Source organism: Colobus angolensis, unplaced genomic scaffold (genome assembly GCF_000951035.1).
Source record: "Colobus angolensis palliatus isolate OR3802 unplaced genomic scaffold, Cang.pa_1.0 Scaffold301, whole genome shotgun sequence".
Taxonomy (NCBI): Eukaryota; Metazoa; Chordata; class Mammalia; order Primates; family Cercopithecidae; genus Colobus; species Colobus angolensis.
In genome coordinates, this window is record NW_012116278.1 from 4,609,304 (window position 1) to 4,616,421 (window position 7,118).

Below are 7,118 nucleotides of genomic sequence, written 5' to 3' on the forward strand. Positions count from 1 at the left end.
GGAGGCGGAGGTTGCAGTGAGCTGAGACCGCACCATTGCACTCCAGCCTGGGTGACAGAGAGAGACTCTGTCTCAAAATAAAATAAAATAAATAAAAATAAACATTTACTATCCCTTCATCCATTCTTAGATCTTATCCTCTAACCCTTTAGTCTTGTTTTGCTCTCCTTTGATTCCTTGTTATGGGTCTTTCAACTCTGAAAAGACAAAGAGGTAGTGGGAGAGGAAGCTAGAGGGCTAAATACATTTATTCTCATTTGTTATTCCCAATATTCCCTGTATTGTTATTTCCGTTTCACAGATGAGGAAGCTGAGGGCTAGAGACATGCAGTACTTTGCCCAAAGTTACATACATATTAAGAAGAGCTGAGATATGAATCTGGGTCTGCCTGACTCAAAGCACTTTCCTTTGCATCATGTCACAAAGTCATAGACCATGACATTGTTTGTATCTTAAAGACCAGTTATTTCTGGCTCCAAGGAGATCCCCTGCCCAAGTGCTAGGGGCAGTAGACAGCTGTCTCAGGGACAGTCCTAGCATGTGCTGGATTATTAGTGCATCAGCTGACACTTTTTCCCAGAAGGGAGAAAGGCAGCAAGTCAGAAAGTCCACGGGAATGAGTTGGGAGGGGGTTCCAGGGAAGGGGTCAGGCTGCCAGGAGAAGGAAGGTGTACGTGAGAAAATAGTAGGGCTCTGATGAGTTAGTAGGGCTCTGTTACCAATAAAATTGTTTCCATAAACTGTATGTGTGCTTGATGTCAAATTACACATTTTAAGTAGAAAACAGATTAGTAAATGCTAGTGTTTGTAGAGGACTTTTTTTAGTCTGATACGCCCTAATCAGATACTCTCAGCACCTAAGATACAGGCTGCTAAAATTCATTCATTCCTCGAACATTCATTGAACACTTCATTTTAGAGGCTGCCCCTCTAAAATGTCAAGGAATTTTCCAAAGACAGTTGACTTTTTTTCCAGGAAGGTGGATAAGCCCTTGGAACCTGGCCAATTGCATATTTAAAATTTAAATAAATGTATACATTTACTTACATATTTATGATTTAAATATATATACTTAAGGGCAAATGGATGCTTATTATTAATGTTCTTCATTTTGGCACAAAAAAGTGTAGAACTCAGGTCACTTGGTGTTTTTATAATCCAACAGTGAGAAAAAAACTATTTCCAAATGGCCTTCTGAAAACATAATTATTAAAGAGCAGCTTTATCATTAGAAATGTAGACTGTGGCTGGTGCGATGACTCACGCCTGGAATTCCAGTGCTTTGGGAGGCTGAAGCGGGTGGATCACTTGAGGCCAGGAGTTTGAGACCAGCCAGACCAACATGGTGAAACCCCATCTCTGCTAAAAATACAAAAATTAGCTGGGTGTGGTGGTGCACACTTGTAATCCCAGCTACTCAGGAGGCTGAGGCAGGAGAATTGCTTGAACCTGGGAAGCAGAGGTTGCAGTGAGCTGAGATCGCGCCACTGCACTCCAGCTTGGGCCACAGAGCGAGACTCTGTCTCAAAAAAAAAAGAAAAAGAAAAAGAAAATCCCAGCTTTGGCTCAGGGGGTTGGTGTTACCTGGCACTGCGTGTTCAGATGCTGGACTCAGTTCCCCTGGATTAATTTTTTGGTAACTGGCTAATTTCATGCAATAACAATGCAGATGTTTAAAATGAGGCTGCATGGAAGCTGTCTGTGATTCACCCTACATGAAAAACACAGGAAACAAAAACCATCGTACAGCATCATCCTGTTTTGGTAAAAATACCTCCATACACATGTCTGTACATTCATAGATAAAGGCTTGGAAGAAATATGGCAAAAATATTAACAGTGTTGTACCTGGGTATTGAGTTTAAAAATGAATTTATTTTCTTCTTTGTTCCTTTATATATTTCTTGATTTCTTTTGCAGTGAAGATGTATCAGTTTTTTCAAATTTTATTTTTGAAATAGAGAATACATTCACAAAGTAATAATCAAGAGTCCAAAAGATTATACAATAAAAATTCCTTCTCTCGTCCCTGTCTGCCTTCCATCTGCCTCCCTCCAGAGGTAAACAGTGTGACCAGCAACTAGTGTATCCTGTTAGAGACTTTATGCACATATAAGCAAATATATGTTTGTTTTTCCCTATTATCACTTTTACAACCAGAATAAAACTACCTTGATTTTGAAGAAAAGGCTGTAGAAGACTCTTTGATTATATAAAAAAATGAAAAGTGAAAAACAGAGGCTGGAAAACTACATACAGTGTGACATTTTATATGAAATTATATGAAATAATTATATATATTATTTTAAAATATATAAAATATATATTTAAAATATAAAGAGAGAGAAAAGTTATAATCCAAATGTGTGGGCAATTATCTCTGTGTCTAAAGTTTTAGGTGAGTTTATTTGCTGTCTCTCTTTTTTTTTTTTTTTTTTGCAACAGAGCCTCACCCTGTTGCCCAGGCTGGAGTGCAGTAGCACAATCTCGGCTCACTGCAACCTCCACCTCCCAGATTCAAGCAATTCTCCTGCCTCAGTCCCCCGAGTAGCTGGGATTACAGGCATGTGCCACCACACCTGGCTAATTTTTGTATTTTTAGTAGAGGCAGGGTTTCACCGTGTTAGGCAGGCTGGTCTCGCACTCCCGACCCTGTTATCCACCCGCCTCAGCCTCCCAAAGTTCTGGGATTACAGGTGTGAGCCTACTACGCCCAGCCTGAAAACCAAGATTTTTCATTAAATTTGGTGCCAAAATGTACCTGATCTTGTGAGATTTATTCTTTTTGGTGTCAATATTCATAATAAACTGCAGGATATTAATGTTTGAATATCGGGTACTGCCCCAGATCCCACTGGGAGAACTGGGAGAGTTGGCAAATGCATCATCTTACCTTCCTAAAATATGAACAATTCTGAATTCTGAAATACACTTGGAACCAAAGGTTTTGAATAAGGGATTGTGGCTTGGAAAGCAAATTCAGATGCTGCACACAGTAGAGGCCGGGGGTACCCATCCCCAGGTTGGAATTCACATTGCCCTGCCTAGGGGTCAGGTTCTTGGGAGCCTTTATGAATCCGAAGCTGAATATAATCAGAAGGCGTCAAGAAGTATATGTTGGAGGTATTTCTCCTAAATCAGTACTCTTCACTTTTAATGTCTCTCTGAATCTCCCAGGGATCTCGTAAAAATGCAAATTCTGCCTCTGTAGGTCTGGAGTGGGTCTGAGATTTTGCATTTCTTTTTTTTTTTTTTTTTTTTTTTTTTTTTTTGAGACGTAGTCTCGCCCTGTCGCCCAGGCTGGAGTGCAATGGCACAATTTTGGCTCACTGCAATCTCCACCTCCCAGGTTCAAGCTTTCTCCTGCCTCAGCCTCTCGAGTAGCTGGCATGACAGGTGCCCGTTACCACATCCAGCTAATTTTTGTATTACAGGCGCCTGTTACCACACCCAGCTAATTTTTGTATTTTTAGTAGAGATGGGGTTTTGCCATATTGTCCAGGCTGGTCTCGAACTCCTGACCCCAAGGGATCCGCCTGCCTCAGTCTCCCAAAGAGCCATGATTACAGGCGTGAGCCACCAAGTCCGGCCAGATTTTGCATATCTAACAATCTCTAATTGAAGCCTATGCTGCCGGAACTGTCCTAAATGCTAGACAAGCCTCAGGCAAGGCTCTGAGTGATGATGACATGGTGGCCCCCTAGGGAGAGTTCTCCGCCCTTGACTGGGACCTGCTAAACACTGACCATCCCGGATTCTAAACCTGCTGCAGTCATCACCTTTTCTCCATCCTTCTGCCTCCTGCCACCTCTTCCTTCCCAGACGGGTTAAAACCACCCCACGCCTCTGCTCCAGACCTTGGCTGGGCTCCACCGAGTCTCATGACTGTTTACTCACCCAGGTCTAAGGTACTGCTTAGGTGAGGTGCTTTTCCGGATGGCTGACCTTGCCCCCACAAGCATGAACTTTATAAATTAGTTCAACTCTCAAGTTCCTGAGATGGCTCACTACCTCTCCCAGGGATCTCCCTGGAAAAATTTTCCAGTGTTGGAAAAGCTCTCCTTAGCCTGACCACCCACACACACGATAATACACGGACTCACTAGACAATTAGTGACCTGGAAAAAGGCCACGACTTTTTAAATTTTATTTTCTTTTTTTGAGACAGAGTTTCGCTCTTGTTGCCCAGGCTGGAGTGCAATGGAGCGATCTTGGCTCACTGCAACCTCCGCCTCCTGGGTTCAAGTGATTCTCCTGCCTCAGCCTACTGAGTAGCTGGGATTACAGGCACCCACCATCACGCCTGGCTAATTTTTGTATTTTTAGTAGAGATGGGGTTTCACCATGTTGGCCAGGCTGGTCTCGAACTCCTGACCTCAAGTGATTTGCCTGCCTCAGCCTCCCAAAGTGCTGGAATTACAGGCCACACCTGGCCATGACTTATTTTATTTTTATTTCAATGCTTACAGTGTCATGACTGACTTCTTACCTGCCCTACCTGCTTATCTTTTTAAGTTCTGGATACCCTGGTTGCAGAAAACTCAGACTTTACTTACTCTCTAAGTGAACTTTCTTACTACAAAAGTAATACATATTTGAGAACTTAGAAAATATAAGAAGAAAGTGATAACATGAAAACATGAGTGGCCATCACCCAGAGATAAATATTGTGACATTTTGCCTCACGGCCTTGCAGTCTTTATACATAAATTATGCTTTACAAAATCTGGCTTATGCTACATACTCTCTCTTTCTTTCCTTTTCTTTTCCTTCCCCTCCCTCCCTCTCTTTCATCCTTTCTTCCTCCCTCCCTCCCTTCCTCCCTTCTTTCCTTCCTTCTCCCTCTCTTTTCTTCTTTTCTTTTCTTTTCTTTCTTTTTTACTTTTCTTTCTTTCACAGGGTCTTTGCTCTGTTGCCCAGGCTAGAGTGCAGTCGTGAGATCTGGGATCACTGCAGCCTTGACTTTCTGGGTTCAAGTGATTCTCCCACTTCAGCCTCCTGAGTATCTGAGACAACAGGCGTGTACCACCACACCCAGCTAATTTTTTATTTTTTTATTTTTTGTAGCAATGGGGTTGCTGGTCTTGAACTCCTGGGCTCAAGCAATCCTCCAACCTTGGCCTCCCAAAGTGCTGGGATTACAGGCGTGTGTCCAGCCAACATGCACCTTTTTTTGTTTTTGTTTTTTTTGTTTGTTTGTTTGTTTTGAGCTGGAGTTTCTCTCTGTTGCCTGGGCTGGAGTGCAGTGGCGTGATCTCAGCTTACTGCAACCTCTGCCTCCCAGGTTCAAGTGATTCTCCTGCCTCCTTGGCCTCCCAAGTAGCTGGGATTACAGGCACCCGCCACCACGCCTGGCTAATTTTTTTTTTAGTATTTTTTTTAGCAGAGACGGGGTTTCACCATATTGGCCAGGCTGATCTCAAACTCCTGACCTTGTTATCCACCCGCCTTGGCCTCCCAGAGTGCTGGGATTACAAGCGTGAGCCACCCACCATGCCCTGCCAACATGCACCATTTTTAAACTGCTTTCCCCCTCCATTTACAGTATACTGTGACCATTTTTACAAGTCAGTGAAAATCTTTCTATATCATCATTTTAAATGATTATGTAGTTTTTCACTTAATTGATGGGGTTTTGGAGTGTTTTCAATCATTTGGGATTAAAATAAAACTACAATGAATGTCCTTACTCAACCAAAATTATCTTTTTGATACTTCTGGGGAATTACATGATCAGGTCAAAGTAGATGAACTTTATGTTTTCTTATGTTGCCAAGTCAGAAAGCATGACTTCCAAACTCTCAAATACAAACCAGGTTCTTTGGACTAAATCAGTGTCTCGAAACCCCACTAACCTCAGTTAACCAGTAGTGACACCGAAAAGCAGGGAATTCCAGAGCTGAGAGGAACTTCGAGGCCATCGGTGATCAAATACCTCTCATCTCCAGCTCAGAAAGAGGAGAATTACTCAGACATTTTCTTTAGAGATCTAAAACTGCCCAAAGTCCACAGTTTTATTTTCACACAATTCTAGGCTAACTTAAAATCAGCATTTTTGCATTATTCTTTCATTCAATATTTATATATTTATAATCAGGGGATTCGATCAATAGGGGATTGGTGAAGTGATTTATGGTACAGCCATTCAATGAAATCTGATACAACCATGAAAAAACTGAAGAAGGTCTTATTATTATTATTACTATTATTTTTATTTGAGACAGAGTCTTGCTCTGTCGCCCAGGCTGGAGTGCAGTGGTACAATCTCAGCTCACTGCAACCTCAGCCTCCCAGGTTCAAGCGATTCTCCTGCCTCAGCCTCCTGAGTAGCTGGGACTACAGGTATACACCGCGACACCGGCTAATTTTTGTATTTTTAGTAGAAATGGGGTTTCACCATGTTGGCCAGGCTGGTCTTGAACTGCTGACCTCAAGTGATCTACCCGCCTTGGCCTCCCAAAGTGCTGGGATTATAGGTGTGAGTCACCGCGCCGGGCCAAAACCGAAGAAGGTCTTCATGTACTAATACAGAATGATATCTCAAATACATCAGCAAATGAAAAAAGAAAAATGCAGAACAGGGTACATAATACGCACATTTGTGTAAGAAGGAGGTAAGGGAATACATAGATGTTTCGCCATGGACATGCTGTTTGTGTATGCATAAAACGTCTTTGGAAAGATACACAACAAACTGATAGTATAATACTTTGATTTCCAGGGAAACTAGGTGGCTGCAAAGAGAAAGTTTTCACTGTGAAACCACACCTTTCACATGGTCAACCATGTAAATATATTACCTATTTAAAAATCAAATGTGGGAGTGGTGGCTTAAGTGTAATCCTAGCACTTTTGGCAGGTGGATTGCTGGAGCCCAGGAGTTTGAGACCAGCCTAGGCAACATGGAGAAACCCCATCTTTACAAGAAATACAAAAATTAGCCAGCCACGGTGGCATGCACCTGTAGTCCCAGGTACTCAGGAGACAGAGGTGGGAGGATTGCTTGATCCCAGGAGGTTGAGGCTGCAGTGAGCTGAGATCATGCCCTGCACCCCAGCCTGGATGACAGAGTGAGACTCTGTCTCAAAATACATAAATACATAAAAATTACTGTAA